Below are 14,722 nucleotides of genomic sequence, written 5' to 3'. Positions count from 1 at the left end.
TATCTGGTTTGGTTTCACCTCTTCCACAAAACGTCAGGCAGTTCCAAAGGGAGACATGAAGACTGTGCAGTTAACTGATTGGTCAGAGAGACTGTTGTGTCCTTTTAATGGAACTTCTGTAGAGGAAGTTAGATGAGGATACAGTCAGATGTTAATCTATCAAACGCAAATCACCCGAGTACAAGCTCGCTGTTCATTTGTAAAAAAAAGTTTCCTTTTAAACATCCAGTGCCTGCATTTTAAAGCATTAATCTCAGTCAGGTCACCCTTCGAGAAAGGAATACTTCAAAATACAAAATGTTTTTTGGGGGGTTTATGTTTTCACTTTGTAAAAAAATAGTCAAGCCTCCTTTTTAACAGTGCAGCAAACAGCCAGCAAATAAATAAACAGCTAATACAGTCTGATTGAAACTGTAATTGTAGCTGTGCAGAGAGATGTGTCAATGAAGAATGGGGAATCAAAAAGAGAAAAGATTGTCATGTTTAACATGGATGTGTTAATCATCATGTGTTGATTCAAACAGCCTCTGAAAAAAGGGAGAGTGGCTAAAATAGTTCCTGGAACACTCTCTGGTTTACATGACGTAAACCTAAAGAATCACATAGCAGGTGTTATCTCACTTTTCCAGTTTAAAGACACAACACCAGCTTCTCTGTCAGAGTTGTGAACTTCTGTCTCCTCAGTATCTACAGATCAGTTCATTTCTCTCCACTTCAGAGGACCGCAAGTCAGCTCGTCCGCCGATCAGCTGTGTGACCTGTTTTCTACTTTTGGACTGAAACTTGACAAAACAGCGATTTTAAATAGTAAATGTTTTGCGTAGTGATCCACACAGAGGAAGGCAGAGAGCATCCTAAAATACTCGGACCATCCACTTCATACCATCATAGTGGATCAGAGAAACCACAGCGGTGGACTGTTCATCTATTTACCATGTAGGACGGAAAGATCCAGAAAATCATTCATTCCCACTTTACAACTCCTGAACTGTTAGAAGATTAGACACCAAACAGCAGAATTTTTAATAAAGTGTTTGTCATTCTGATCATCTCCGTTAGAGCTTTATTGTGTAATTCAGTGTGTGTGCAGTTTGGAACACATTCATAAAACAGGGCAGAACCAGCAGATGGAGCTGTTTGGATGTTTCTATCATATGATGATGAAATCTAAAGGCTCTCTGATCATCACATTGAGAAGTTCATCTGGTTTGTGATATTTCTTCATATTATAGTGAGGTAAAATGTGTTCAGTGGGATGTGTGTGTATCCAGCAGGACTGACAGCTTCATGTGGGATTCTCACAGAGATGATTCAAACCTGATCACAGTGATCAGTATGGATATACAGTATGTTTGCTGTCAGTGGAGGAAACTCTCAGACAGGACTAATAGTCATGTTTGGGATGTTCCTGGATTTGAGTTGAATGAGTGTAAATTCTCTCTGATTTTAACACACGTTCACACATCCACCTCTATTCAGACATGGAGTTTACATATTGTTTGGAATTGGTTTGTAATGAAGATGATCAGTGTTTATAGCTCATAACCTGATCACAGATCAATAATCAGCCATTGGAAGAAGCGCTGAAACTTTCTTCTGCAGTCAGAACTCATCCACCTTCAGACTGGACATCTTCTGACTGTAGAACTGGAGCTTTTTATACATCTCACTGCAGCACAATAAAGTCCTCTGTGAGTATTGTGTGTCCCACAGTGTACATGACATCTGAGCAGCAATACTTCCACCTGCTGGAGATTTATTGTTACTACAGCTGTAAAATAAATCTATCAGAACATGAACTCAGTCTGTAGAATCCAGAAGATTAATGACACACTTTGTCCTGCTGTTATGGAATCAAATCCTACTTTAGGTTTTCTATATTTTAAACTAATGAGCACTTTTGGGGATCAAACAGAAAAGGACAGAGGTATGAAAGGATATTATTTTTTTCTTTTAATTAAAAGAAACAGTGTCACAAGAAATAAAAATGTACATCATTAGGAAATATAACTCAAAAAAATTGACAATTATAGGCCCTATTTAAGAAAGGTCAACTAAGCATAAGGAGACTGAAGCTTAAACATAAATGAACAAAACATACCTGACTCACAAAATCCCGGACGAGCCCATCATTTGTCTTTCTGTCAATAGGATACACTATGGAGCTGTGTGAGGTTTGCTGTCTGTTTTCATTAAAGTAATCATTAACAGCCTGTATGGGGTCTAAATGAAAAGAACATCAGATGGAGACTAAAAGTTGTCCCCCTCTGACAGGAACTGTTTTTCTTTCACATCTACTGCTGTAAGGTGTGTTCTTCTAGGTCTTGGTCTACTTTTGACTTTGACTTGACACAGTGGATCCTGGTGCCATGTGTTCACCAGGCAGGTGATGCCCCCTGACTGGTCTGCAGCTCAGCTGCCTCATACACAGCTGACTGCTGCGCACTGTGTAACTGACACTGTCCTATCAAAGCTAACATTAACCACCACTGCCAGTTTTTTTCTTGTCAATGAAAACTAATCAACTAATTTGGGCATTTTTCGTCTCCCTGTGATCAAAAGTTATAGAAGCCAGTGAAAGACGATACCAACACCAGGTGGGCTGAAATGAGAAACATCACAGTCAACCAGAGTTCGTGCTTGCGTATGAAAACAAGCAGGTTTGGCAGGGGACACCCAAATTTGAACTGGGGACCTCTTGTTACGTCAAGTACATATAGAGCAGGTCTAGACCAAACTCTTATTAAAATTATTTTGAGAGCCGTGGTAAGGAGGGGTTCCAGGTCAGTATCTGGAGGATTTTGCAGATGATGTGCTCCTTTCGGCACCATCAGCCTGAGAACGACAGCACTCATTGGATCGGTTCACAGCTGAGTGTGAAGCAGCAGTGGAGCAGTGGAAGAGTGCTGGGCCCAAAACCCACCTCTGCTGAGGCAGTGATGCAAATAACAAACTACATTCTACATTGATCAACTTGCTGATCACTGCCACTACATGTTGAATGTTACGGCAGTTGCAATGCCCCTTTTTTGGTTTCACCAGAACCATTAAATATGTTATAACCTGTAATACATAACTTCCCAAACACGAAGGGACTCCAACCCTCAGTCTTCTGATCCGAAGTCAGATGCCTTGTCCATTAGGCCACGTGGTCACTGGGCCGTAGTGATGTCTCATTGTCAGAATGGCATGATAACACTGTGAGAGATGTGCATTTGAAGCCTTCACTGTGGGACTTTGGAGAAGTGGAAGGTGAACAGAACATCCTGCATTAGTGGGGTCAGCCAGCTGAAATAGCTCAGTTGGGAGAGCGTTAGACTGAAGATCTAAAGGTCCCTGGTTCAATCCTGGGTTTCGGCATCTGAGGTGGTACCTGAGTGAGGTGCAAGCTCAGGTTTCTTTGACCTACATTTCCAATTTTCTCCCTCCTCTTTCAACCACACCATGAAATATTGTGAGGTTGGATGGGTCACGCTGACTGGTTGTGTGTCCAAAAGGCTGTCAAACACATCTTTCTTCCATTTTCTCCTCCAAACATTTGTACACAGTTTTGAGATTTCCCATAATGTCATATGTGTGTCATTTTTGCAGTGAAGTATTCCATTAAATGTAAAACTGTTATAAACGGAGTGTTGCATCAGTGGCCACCATCACTTCAAGTAACCCAAATGGGAAAGATTCTTATTGACAGCATTGTTACGCTTTGCTACATCTGAGCTAAAGATACAAATAAAATTATCTAAACCGGCTTTTATTTTGAAATGATTTTTGGCGATTTTTTTGGAGGATGTTTTGCGTTTCTAGCAGCCCGGCTAGCTCAGTCGGTAGAGCATGAGACTCTTAATCTCAGGGTCGTGGGTTCGAGCCCCACGTTGGGCGATAAGCAGTTTTTTTTAGACCCAAAGTTACATTTCCAATATTCTGCCTCGTCTTTCAACCACAACCACATGAAATATTGTGAGGTTGAATGCTGCACGCTGACTGGTTGTGTGTCCAAATGGCTTCAAAGACATCTTTCTGCCATTCACTCCTCCAAACCTTTGGACACAGCTTTGAGCTTTCTCGCAGGTGTCATTATTTCAGTGAAGATGTATGTATGGATGTATTCCCCCTGAATCCTGCGATTCACAGCTTCCACCAAATGGAGCCAAATAAGACACAAAACTTATTGTGATGTGAGTCTGAAGAGGTGCTGCCTTTGATATGTCACCTGATGATGTCACAGTACTCACAGAATGAAAATCCTCCTTTGAAGCTGCTTTGAAGAATTTCCAAAATCACATGTGATTCAGATGTAAACACAAAGGCTGCCCCACTGTCACCATTCAGAGCAGCTGAGAAGCTTATTGATCAGTCATTGATTATTAATGATGAGCTCAGAACCAAGCAGTGTATCTGAAGCACAGGAAAGAGTTCTGCTCTCCAACACTCTGACCCTGCTGATTACCGCTCCACTGGAGCCTGTGACATTTCCCTCCTTCTTTATCAACGCTGGAGATGCCGGGGATTGAACCCAGGGCCTCATACATGCAAAGCATGCACTCTACCACTGAGCTACATCCTCTTTGGACCTTTACTGAACCACAGAGGCTCTGAGCTACTGCAGCAGGTGAAAAGACAAACTGTTTCATGAAGCCTCCTCTCTGCTCAGGGTTGGATCACTGTTTTGGTTGGAGTGGAGTTACTGTTAACTCGGATCACTGGATTCAAAGTCCAGAGTGCTAACCATTACACCATGGAACCACAGGGCTGTTAGTTGATCTTTATCAAAGGCGCTGGCTCGAGGTTCCAGTGTCAAGGGATGTCATTGATGGAGCCAAACCGTGTCCACTTCTTATATGGTGAATGTGTGCTCTGTGTTTTTTTTTCTTTTGCAAGAAAATGTAAAATGTTTACTTCTTCTGCGATACAGATACAGACGTTTTAGAGAACAACTGCAGAGATGACTTTCTGCTTAGTTGAGGTGATGACGAGGAACTCCACTGAGAGTGAAGCACTGCTGGGGTTTGGATGCAGGATGTCCTGTTTATACGACAGACACATTAAGCAGCTAAGCATCAGTACTGCCAGTTTCTCTTTGAAAATCTGAGTATCCAGTTCCAGAACAGCTGATCTTAGTTGGTTCATGTTCACGTTGAGTTGCACGTGTGCACAACCTCTATAAAAAGCCGTCATCAATGGAGATCCAGTTATTTCAACCCAGTGGAGTTGGAGGTCTTAAAGCAGGCCCATGGAGAGGATGAGCATGTTTCGCCGTAAATGTAACAGCTGCAGCAGCAAAGGAGAAACAGCATGAGAAGAAATTACTACCTGAGTCAACGTATAAGTTTGGATGTACTCTTCGATTGATTTTACATTTAACTTTAAGAGATCGTAGTTTACAGTTATAAATATAAATGGGGATAAAATCAGATTTTTATTTCATTTCAAAACTCTCGAGTGGTGAATGCACAACTTCCTGAACTTGTTTTCAGAATTGCTCCTTTTCTTTCAGCTCACTTCTAAAATTAATTTTATTTTACATTTTTTTGCTGAAGATAAAGCAGAGAGGAGGCTTCATCCGACAATTTGCATGCAGTCATACGTGTAGAGTGGACAAAAGGAGGTTGTTCCCATTTTCAAAGGACAGAGTGGCAGTTTCTCTCTCAGGACTCTCAGTGTTCCGTTGGTAAGACTCAGGTTCCACTGAGACTTGAACTTGGATCGCTGGATTCAGAGCCCAGAGTGCTGACCATTACACCATGTAACCAGGCAGGTGTGTGTGTTCATGCAGATGTGAAAGGAATTTTAGTCTTTTAAAAGTGTGGGCGGTCAAAAGTCGACCAAAATACCTTTGTCCCCAAAGAAAAAGGACATCTTTTTGCCATTCTCCGCTCCAAACATTTGGACACAGCTTTCCATCTGAGCTGCAGAAAGAACAAGAACAGTAACCACACAAGCATTTCAAAATAAAAGCCAATTTAGATTATTTTATTTCGCCACTTCTCCAAAGTCATCTAAGCAGAAAGTCATCTCTGCAGTTGTTCTCTGAAACGTCTGTATCTGTATCGTAGAAGAAGTAAACATTTTACATTTTCTTGCAAAAGAAAAAAAAAACACAGAAGCACACATTCACCATATAAGAAGTGGAGACGGTTTGGCTCCATCAATGACATGATCATGATCAGCTAACACTAGCTGTGGTTCCATGGTGTAATGGTTAGCACTCTGGACTTTGAATCCAGTGATCAGATGTCCAGTGATCAGAAAGAATAAGAGCAGTCGCACCACACAAGCATTTGAAAATAAAGCTAATTTAGATTATTTTATTTGTTTCTTTAGCTCAACAAAGCGCAACACAGCGTGCCAGCATTCAACTTCCCAGCAGTGCCTCTTTATTGAAGTTTAAGGTTGTTGAGATAACCTCATGTAACTTCTTCTGTAGGAGTTTAGTCAGTAATTTGGTTGAGTGACTAAGCAGGATAATATGGAGCAGTAATTTCAGTAAGTTCCAACACCGTGGAAATGACCGTTTGGAACTATACGAGGCCGCATCGAGGCAGCGTCTTTCCCTGGTGGTCTAGTGGCTAGGATTCGGCGCTCTCACCGCCGCGGCCCGGGTTCGATTCCCGGTCAGGGAAAGTGTTTTTACTGAAAAATACAGGTGATTGAAAAATAGCTCTCGAAATAGCTTTGAAACCCGTTGATGTTGTTAAAGCGGCCTTTTCTCAAAGCTTAGCTTGCATTCATGGCAGAGGTTACAAAATTAAGGAGGTCAAGGAGGTCAGTGGATCAGCAACAACCACAAAATTACTGTTTCTCTTGATTGCAATGATAATTTTGTGGTTCATGGTGTTGCTGCAGAGACAGAACTAAAAATTCCCAAAAAATACAGACTGTTTATCTTTGTCATTATGCTGCGTTTCAACTCCTTGATGCTTTGAGCTGCAGAAAGAACAAGAGCAGTCGCACCATACAAGCATTTCAAAATAAAAGCCAATTTAGATTATTTTATTTGTATCTTTAGTTCAGATGTAGCAAAGCGCAACAATGCTGTCGATAAGGATCTTTCCCATTTGGGTTACTTGAAGTGATGGTGGCCACTGATGCAACACTCCGTAGCAGCACCACTCTGATGTACAGGGATGTATTTTGGATCTGAAAATACCCCCAACATATGTGGCTGACCATCATGACTCTTACCAAAGTTTCTTTAGCAGATAATAAACTGTCACATTAACTGTCACATGAATGTGCTGTGTGTAAATGATGAAAAAAAAAAAAAAAACGGCACAAATGTTCCATCAGTAACCATCAAAGGAGATGCGGATTCTGTGATGTCACAAAGGTTCTAATGACATCAAAGGGATGAAAGACTCCTCCCACTTTTTTGTCCTGACCTCCACAGTCCACATGGCTCGTTGGTCTAGGGGTAGGGTTGCCTTTCAGTCAATAAGGGTGCTAACTGTTCCACTATGGAGCTGTGTGAGGTTTGCTGTCTGGTTGTTAGTTGCAGCATCTTGGCAACTGAAGCAAGAGCAATGGTAGTTTTGTGGCTCATGCTGTGCTGAGGAGAAGGGATATTGGTGATTGACTGCTTTTCACAGGAGACAAACTTTGGTAGGAGTCATGATGGTCAGCCACTTACTTTGCAATATTTTCAGATCCTCTGTACATCTTGGTACTTCTTTGTACTACTTTTGTGGTGCTGACATAACATGATGTTCTATCTGTCACCATCTTTACTGGTCCATGATTATGATGCATATAATGATCTTCATTTGCACTTGCACAGCGTGATTATATATTTTTATCTTGGTAGGTGACCGATTGTCTGCTAGTTGGTTCGCACGACTTTGGTAGCTGTGAAATCCCACTTCTGACAGAAACCACTTTTCTTCCACCTCTCCTGCTGTGAGGTGTGTTTGGGGACAAAGGTATTTTAGTCAACACTTTTCAAAGACTACAATTCCTTTCACGTCTATATGATTGCACACCTGCAGGGTTCCATGGTGTAATGGTTAGCACTCTGGACTCTGAATCCAGCGATCCAAGTTCAAATCTCGGTGGAACCTGAATCTTACCAGTGAAACACTGAAATTCCCTTGACATATAGACAACCTGGTTTGTCCACTCTACACGTGTGAGGAAGTGCAAATTTTGAGCCTGTGTGCGATCTAATCAGGCAGTCAGTCTCTTCAGACACACAACTGTGAGGAGCACAAGCATTGACCGACACAGACGTGGTTTCAGAGACAGACTGAGGCACTGGCCTCCTAAGCCAGGGGTTGTGGGTTCGAGTCCCATCTGGGGTGTTTTACAGCAGAGTGGTGCAGCGGAAGCGTGCTGGGCCCATAACCCAGAGGTCGATGGATTGAAACCATCCTCTGCTAACAGCTTTTTAGCAACAGCTAGCTGTTCACTATCCAAACTTTGTTGTATTTCAAGATGACATAGTTACAATAGTAACAATGCCATGAATCCCACCACTGCCAAGAGCCCAAGCTGTGCACTGTGGTATGATCCTAAATCTAGCAGCTACCATCACTTTGAGTTTGAATTGTGGATGGCAGCCTGCTGTTGGTCTGACTGTTACTCATACCGCTCATGTTTATTGGGGCAGCAGTCTCAGCTTCTTTATGTTCATATTATGGATGTAGCTGCAACTATTTATTGATGATGATTTCATTGCCAACTTTTTTAGATGAATTATAAGTTGGAGTATTTCTTAAAAGTTCTAAGAAGTGCCTTCCTTCACAGTGAAGGTCAACAAACTGTCATTTCTTCTTCATCATCTTTCACTCTCATTTGAACCAATGAGCTTTAGTTCTTGAATCTGTGAATAGTAATAAATATAGAAGGATTTATCTGTGCAGATGCAATCAGATAATGAAAACTGTTTTATTATTACCTGCTTTGATACAGTTTGTCATAGAGAGCCAAAGTTAGTTTGGCATCAGCCAAAATAGATGTTTGAGTCAAACAGATCTGAAACCACAAAGGACATTTTCTCTTCCTCAGATCTGAGTACACAGTAGTGACAAAGTAAATGCCCTGCTGAGTCAATCATGTTTGAGCTCTGTCAGATTTCTCTTCAACTCATTGTGTAGTTTGATTTTTAATGCCATCACAAGAAGATATAAAGTATAAAAGTATGGCAGCAATTTTTTCTTCTCAAACACATGAATAGAAACTTTGTGCTCGTCCTTCCTGTGTGTGAAGGTTTGTGCATCATCTTGTTGTAATGATATAAAGATGAAACTTTTTTTTTTACATTGTGATCAACCTGTGTAATATTTACACCTTTAAGGGCTTGAAAACAAAATGTCTTTCACTGTTTTTATTATTATTTGTATTTTATTTTAATTTTACATTGGAATGATTATACATTATACATTTTACATTATCAAACCAGGTTCAAAGTAAGAGTCAGATTCAACAGCACAAGAGGCATCGTTTGGCCCAAATAATTCTTCTCCTTCTGACCGACCTTTCAGCGATTAAAAACAAACTCCTCCTCTGGGTTTTTGTCGTTGTTTTTTTAATAATCAAAGATTGGGGAAACCGGAGCACCCGGAGTAAACCCTACGCCAGCACACTGGTTGTACCCTTCACAGCAAAGACTGGGGCTGGGAGTCAAGTCAGGATGTTGGTCTGAATAAAGTCTTCCTCATGGCTGAGAAAAACTGGGCCACTTTGGACTTCTTCTTCTTGGGCGGATTGAGGAGGGCCTTCAGGAGATGTTTGACCAGAGCGTCATCAAAAGATGAGTCTTGTGATGCTGTTGCAGCCTCCAGAAGTTTCTCTGCAGAGCCAAACTCCTTGAAAAGCTCCTTAATAATGGTCTGGTTCAGCTCTTTCATGGTGTCCTTCTTCTTCCTGAAAATAGAGCCACGGACCTTCACGTCTTCCTGCGCGAGGGCTGACAGACGCTGGATGATGGTGTCCATTTCTACGGCCTGCGGGGAGCCTCCAGTTGTGTTGGGGAGTTTAGTGAGGAGCCTCAGGACAAGAGCAGTTATGATGTTCCTGCTCATCTCATTGGAGACATGAAAGGAGCTCTCAGTGGACTCTGATGACGGCTTCACAGGCGTGGCTGATGCTGCACTGGGGTAAAAAGATGATGGAGGAAGGCTGTCAGAACACTCGTTCACAGATCGTCTTTGAGCCAACTTGTGCAGTATCAACCCATGACTGTCAACGTGTCCAAAGCCTTTTCTTCTTCTGCTCGGTCCAGACGCTGCAGCCTCAAAGGAAGACGGTGTCTGACCTGAACGTGAAGAAGTCCTCTTGCTGGCTCTGATTTGACCTTCCTCTGCCGTGTGCAGCATGTCTGTGATCGCTTCCTCGATGTCAGTGAGAGCAGCAGACACTTCACTGTCACTGTAATTATTTTCTCTGGGCATCCAGAGGAGAATCTTCTGCAGGAACTGTTCCACTGTGTCTTCCGTCATGGCGTACAGAACCTCAGGAGAAAGCTGTAGTCTTCCTTCCTCCGTCCTGATGACTTCAGGTAAGACAGAGTCTAAAACTCTCTCTTTGTAATGAATGTGGTCTGAAGTGCTGGGCTGTGAAGTGAAAAACTCTCTGAGCTTGGGGAGAATTGTCCGCACATTAAAGTGAGGCTGGGGTGGGACGTTTCTCTGGCTGCCTTCAGCGGCACATTCTGAGCCATTGTAATGGGGATCTGCTATTATTCCTTTCACAATGTGTGACGCTGCGTCCTGAGCCTCCACAGAGGCGTGAGACAGGGCGGAGTCTTCTCCCTTTGCTGCCACGTCTGACCCGCTGGACCATTTGACAACGATGTCAGTCACAGCTTTACTGGCTGAGGAGACAGAGATGTTGGCTTTAAGGCTCAGAGGAGTCTCGCAGTCCTCTGGTTTCACTGTTTCAACCATCCTTGATGTAGACGCAGAGGCCCTCCATGGGGCAGAATCCATGCTTGCTGGCTTCCAACACCATCCCAGGCAGCAGGAGCTGACTTTCTTCAAACATTTTTGAAGACATCTGCTGACATGATACACCATATGATGGAGAGTTCGGATGTTGGAAACAGAGCCTCTGGTCAAACAAACAGGCTCTGATGGCCAAACAGGGCGTTTGATGGCCTCAGATAGAACGGAGTTCACCTTTTCTAAAACCTCTGTATCAATCAGCTCTGTTAGCTGCTCGGCACTCTTACATTTCCTGTGTGGGGCGTTTAATTCCAAAGCAAAGCTCTGGTAAAGTATTTCTCCTGCACCTGTTTGTATATTTCCCAAAGAGGCGTTGAATTCAGCATCAGGTTCTCTCTTCTGGAAACTGTCCTCAATTAGGGGTCTGAGGACTTTGATGGTAACAGTACAGAGAAACTGGACCAGTTCAGTGCAAAGGTCGGCCAGTACAGATGTTGTTTCTGGCTCCAAAATTCCTGCAGCCATCAAGCGCCACTCACCTGCAGACAGCCGGCCAAAATGTTTTCTGACGATGGGCAGAACAGCCTCGTGGGTGATCTTCATGCTCATGTTGATCCTGTTCTGCTCCATTGCAGATTGTTCCTGGAACCTTCTTCTAACTTTGTTTTCTATTGAGGCTGTTCTTGTCTCTGAGTGGTTGGAGTGGTTTACCTAACAACATCAACAACTGTATAATAACTCCACACCGAGACTGTGTGACGTCACTGGAGATCAAAGGCATTTCCTGTCTTTAATCCCTCTCCCTCGCGTCACACTCTCGCGTTCGATTCAAATGGATTAGCGCATGCGCACAAAGACACAGGACTCATTTCGCGAATGAACGACAGGAATTAAGTAAAACACAAATCAGCTGTTATTAGACAAATAAGTGGGCTTAAATTGAACTAAAATCAAATGTGACTCGTTTATTTTCATCATCAAGTTCAGATGAGAGGATGGATTCATTTCATCGCTTGACTTACATGAAGTACGTTTGGTTGTCAGCCTCGAGCGGATCAGCTGGGATCAGCTGAGAGAGAGCCAGCAGCAGGAGCACATTCAGAGATCTGCTCTTTATACGAGGCCAGATACAACGTATTTCAGATCATAAGATAATGCTTTATTTATATATTTACCAAACTTGGAGCTTAATGCCACAAATAATAAATGATAGTAGTACAGAAACCCAAAGATCCAACACAGTTTGAAAAAATGTTTAATCTCTAATTGAATGTAAATCATTCATAAACTTTGAACTATTTACATTTAAACCACACAGACAAGTATAAAGAATTACACAACGGGATCTAAATGAATCCCGCAGTTTTCGCTCGTCTTTAGTGAAGGTTGGCATTAAGTAAGACCGAGTGGCTCAGCTTTGAGGTTTTTATTTTTTCTTCTCTTTCTTTGTTCCTTTTAGAACAAATAAGGAGAAGGAAAGTGTCGAAGTGAATGAGAATATTCTCTCATGTGATTTCCCCATCAAAGTGTGAATGGAGGTGTGATTAGGATGAGACAGCAGCATCCAACTTCTTTGTCGGAGAGTTGAGAAGTTCTGTCTCCTCAGTATCTACAGATCCGTACATTTCTCTCCACCTCGTCTTTTACTGTCGATCTCAGAGGACCGGAAGTCGGCTCGTCCATCGATCAGCTGTGCGATCGTGATGGTGGTGAATCAACAGGAGACATTTTACAGCAAGTCAACGTCATGTTTTCTACTTTTAGACTGAAACTGACGATACAGGGAGGCTCCCTCCCCCTATAACCTGATTGGTCCTTCAATGTGGCCCCCAGTTATCATTGGCTCTCAGTGGTGTCAGTCATTTGGAGTGACAGCGTGTTGTGTAAAGTTGTTAGAAGTGGCTGCAGCTTGACATTTTGTAGGAAAATAAAATAATAAAATAAAACTTAGAAGTGAGCTGAAAAAAAAAAACGAGCAGTGCTGCTAACTAAATGCTGTAAATTCACCAGTCTGAGTTTTGAAAAAAACTTCCGTCTTCCTGCAGCAATATTGTAGCAAATATTCACCGGAGTTCAGGTAAGAACTTTAACGCCGAATTCCTTTAAAAGTGTTTTTTCTCTGTTTGCACGGGGAACTGTTCTTAATAAGCTTTTCATAGACATGTTTAGCGGAGTCCTCCTTTAAGGTCGTTACGTCGTTATGCTAACATAGCTAAGTTAGCTAATTTGGTTAGCATGCTAACTTTGCTAATTTAGCTAGCATGCTAACGTATCTTAATTAGCTAATTAGGCTTCGTTAGCATGGAAAAACATTTCTCATTGTTGCAGTTACTGCCTCAGTTTGAACTCGAATTAAAGACTTGTTCTTTCAGAGGAAACAGAGCAGCTCAGTGTAGGTCAGCAGGCTGAAGTCCTGTTAGTCAGAGCACACCTGGACCGACAGGTGAAAATACAGAGAAGGAGAAATTGACTTGGTGTTTGATTATTTCTCCTCAAAGACAGTTAATGATGTGTAAACTTTTTCCTCCAAACTTTTGGACACACCAGGGAAGGATAAGGACCCTGATGAAGACATCACTGAATCTGATGACAGCAGCAGAAGGTCCCTTTTGCATCATGGGTTGGTTGGTTGGTGGGATGCAGCAAACCCAGCCCCTTTTATGTGAGCAAGATGATAACAGCTTTGTGAGACAGCTTATCAGGATTGTGGATGTCTGGGTAAGTGAAGCTGGATCACTAAAACAGATCCCAGGCATGTTAATCCAGCTTTGTGATACAGGCCTCTGGTTCCTCAGTGTCTCTTAGCTCTTTGAAGGAGGCAGCAACTTTTGAAGAGACGCACTGTTCTGTGGTGGTCTAGTAGCAGGGTGAGCTGCTGATGCTGAAGATGTTATGTGTCTCACCAGCGAACTCTAGATATACACTGTAGACATATATTATATTATATAAACGCTGTCATATATAATGCCACTATGCTATTTCTAATCTGATAATTGTAGACAAACATAACTGTGAATCTGAGCATGTGTAATCATGTTTTCTAAATGTATTAAAAGATAAAGGATCATTTATTTGTCCAATATTGTACAACACATCATATAAATTAAAGGTCATTGGAGCTTTGTGATCTACCTGAAATGGATTATTACTGTCTGTTAATGATTAACTTCAATTCATTCCAAAGTTCAGAGCTACTCTGGTATCAGATTTTCCTGTAAGTCATATTCAGTTTTCCACAGAGAGTTCAGACTGTGTTTGGATCAACAACTTTAGAAAACCTCCTGCTGTGAGACATACATGGATATGTTGTCTTAATTTTTCTCATGGAAGCTGCAGTTAAAGTTCACCTTCACTTATCAGCTGCATGAAGATCAGTTCGACCATCAGGTAACGTAACCAACAGCCTTCATCCTGTTTGTGCCAGTGATGTTGAACTGATTTAAAAACAGATTGTAAAGCCAACAAAATGGAAATATAAAATTATTTAGTTGCACTGACATATAAAAAACTGAACTTCAACTCTGACAAAAAAATTATTTATTATTATTTAGGAATCAGTATTTACTAATTTGATTTAAAAACCGACGATTTGATGCTCATATCTGGGACCATGATGATCATTTTCAACCACCTACCTTCTCAGATATATGAAGAAGAGTAACTAACTGATGGGCTGTTGAAGAACATGACCAAAAAAACAGGGAGATAGACAAAGTGATAAAAGAACACAAACGGATCAGTTCTGTTTATTATTATTATTATTATTATTATTATTTAATATTATTCATTTAAATGTTGCAGTCAGTGAATGCTTTAATCGTGATGATGAGCCATCAAACTCCTCA

The 14,722-nt window shown here is 41.7% G+C and overlaps 5 non-coding genes across 5 annotated transcripts; 4 read left to right on the top strand and 1 right to left on the bottom strand.

Annotated features, from left to right (window-relative positions):
- The first annotated feature begins 3,287 nt into the window (after nucleotides 1-3,287).
- Nucleotides 3,288-3,360, top strand: trnaf-gaa (transfer RNA phenylalanine (anticodon GAA)). The gene has a single exon. It is a non-coding gene; the product is annotated as a tRNA-Phe (tRNA).
- A 446-nt stretch (nucleotides 3,361-3,806) lies between these two features.
- Nucleotides 3,807-3,879, top strand: trnak-cuu (transfer RNA lysine (anticodon CUU)). Its single transcript has one exon. It is a non-coding gene; the product is annotated as a tRNA-Lys (tRNA).
- Nucleotides 3,880-4,492: 613 nt separating this feature from the next.
- On the bottom strand, nucleotides 4,493-4,564 carry trnaa-ugc (transfer RNA alanine (anticodon UGC)). Its single transcript has one exon. It is a non-coding gene; the product is annotated as a tRNA-Ala (tRNA).
- Nucleotides 4,565-6,548: 1,984 nt separating this feature from the next.
- Nucleotides 6,549-6,620, top strand: trnae-cuc (transfer RNA glutamic acid (anticodon CUC)). The gene has a single exon. It is a non-coding gene; the product is annotated as a tRNA-Glu (tRNA).
- A 1,362-nt stretch (nucleotides 6,621-7,982) lies between these two features.
- Nucleotides 7,983-8,054, top strand: trnaq-cug (transfer RNA glutamine (anticodon CUG)). The gene has a single exon. It is a non-coding gene; the product is annotated as a tRNA-Gln (tRNA).
- Nucleotides 8,055-14,722: the final 6,668 nt, after the last annotated feature.

The sequence above is a fragment of the Echeneis naucrates genome, chromosome 2, assembly GCF_900963305.1.
Source record: "Echeneis naucrates chromosome 2, fEcheNa1.1, whole genome shotgun sequence".
NCBI lineage: Eukaryota > Metazoa > Chordata > Actinopteri > Carangiformes > Echeneidae > Echeneis > Echeneis naucrates.
This window is presented reverse-complemented; position numbering and strand designations above follow the sequence as displayed.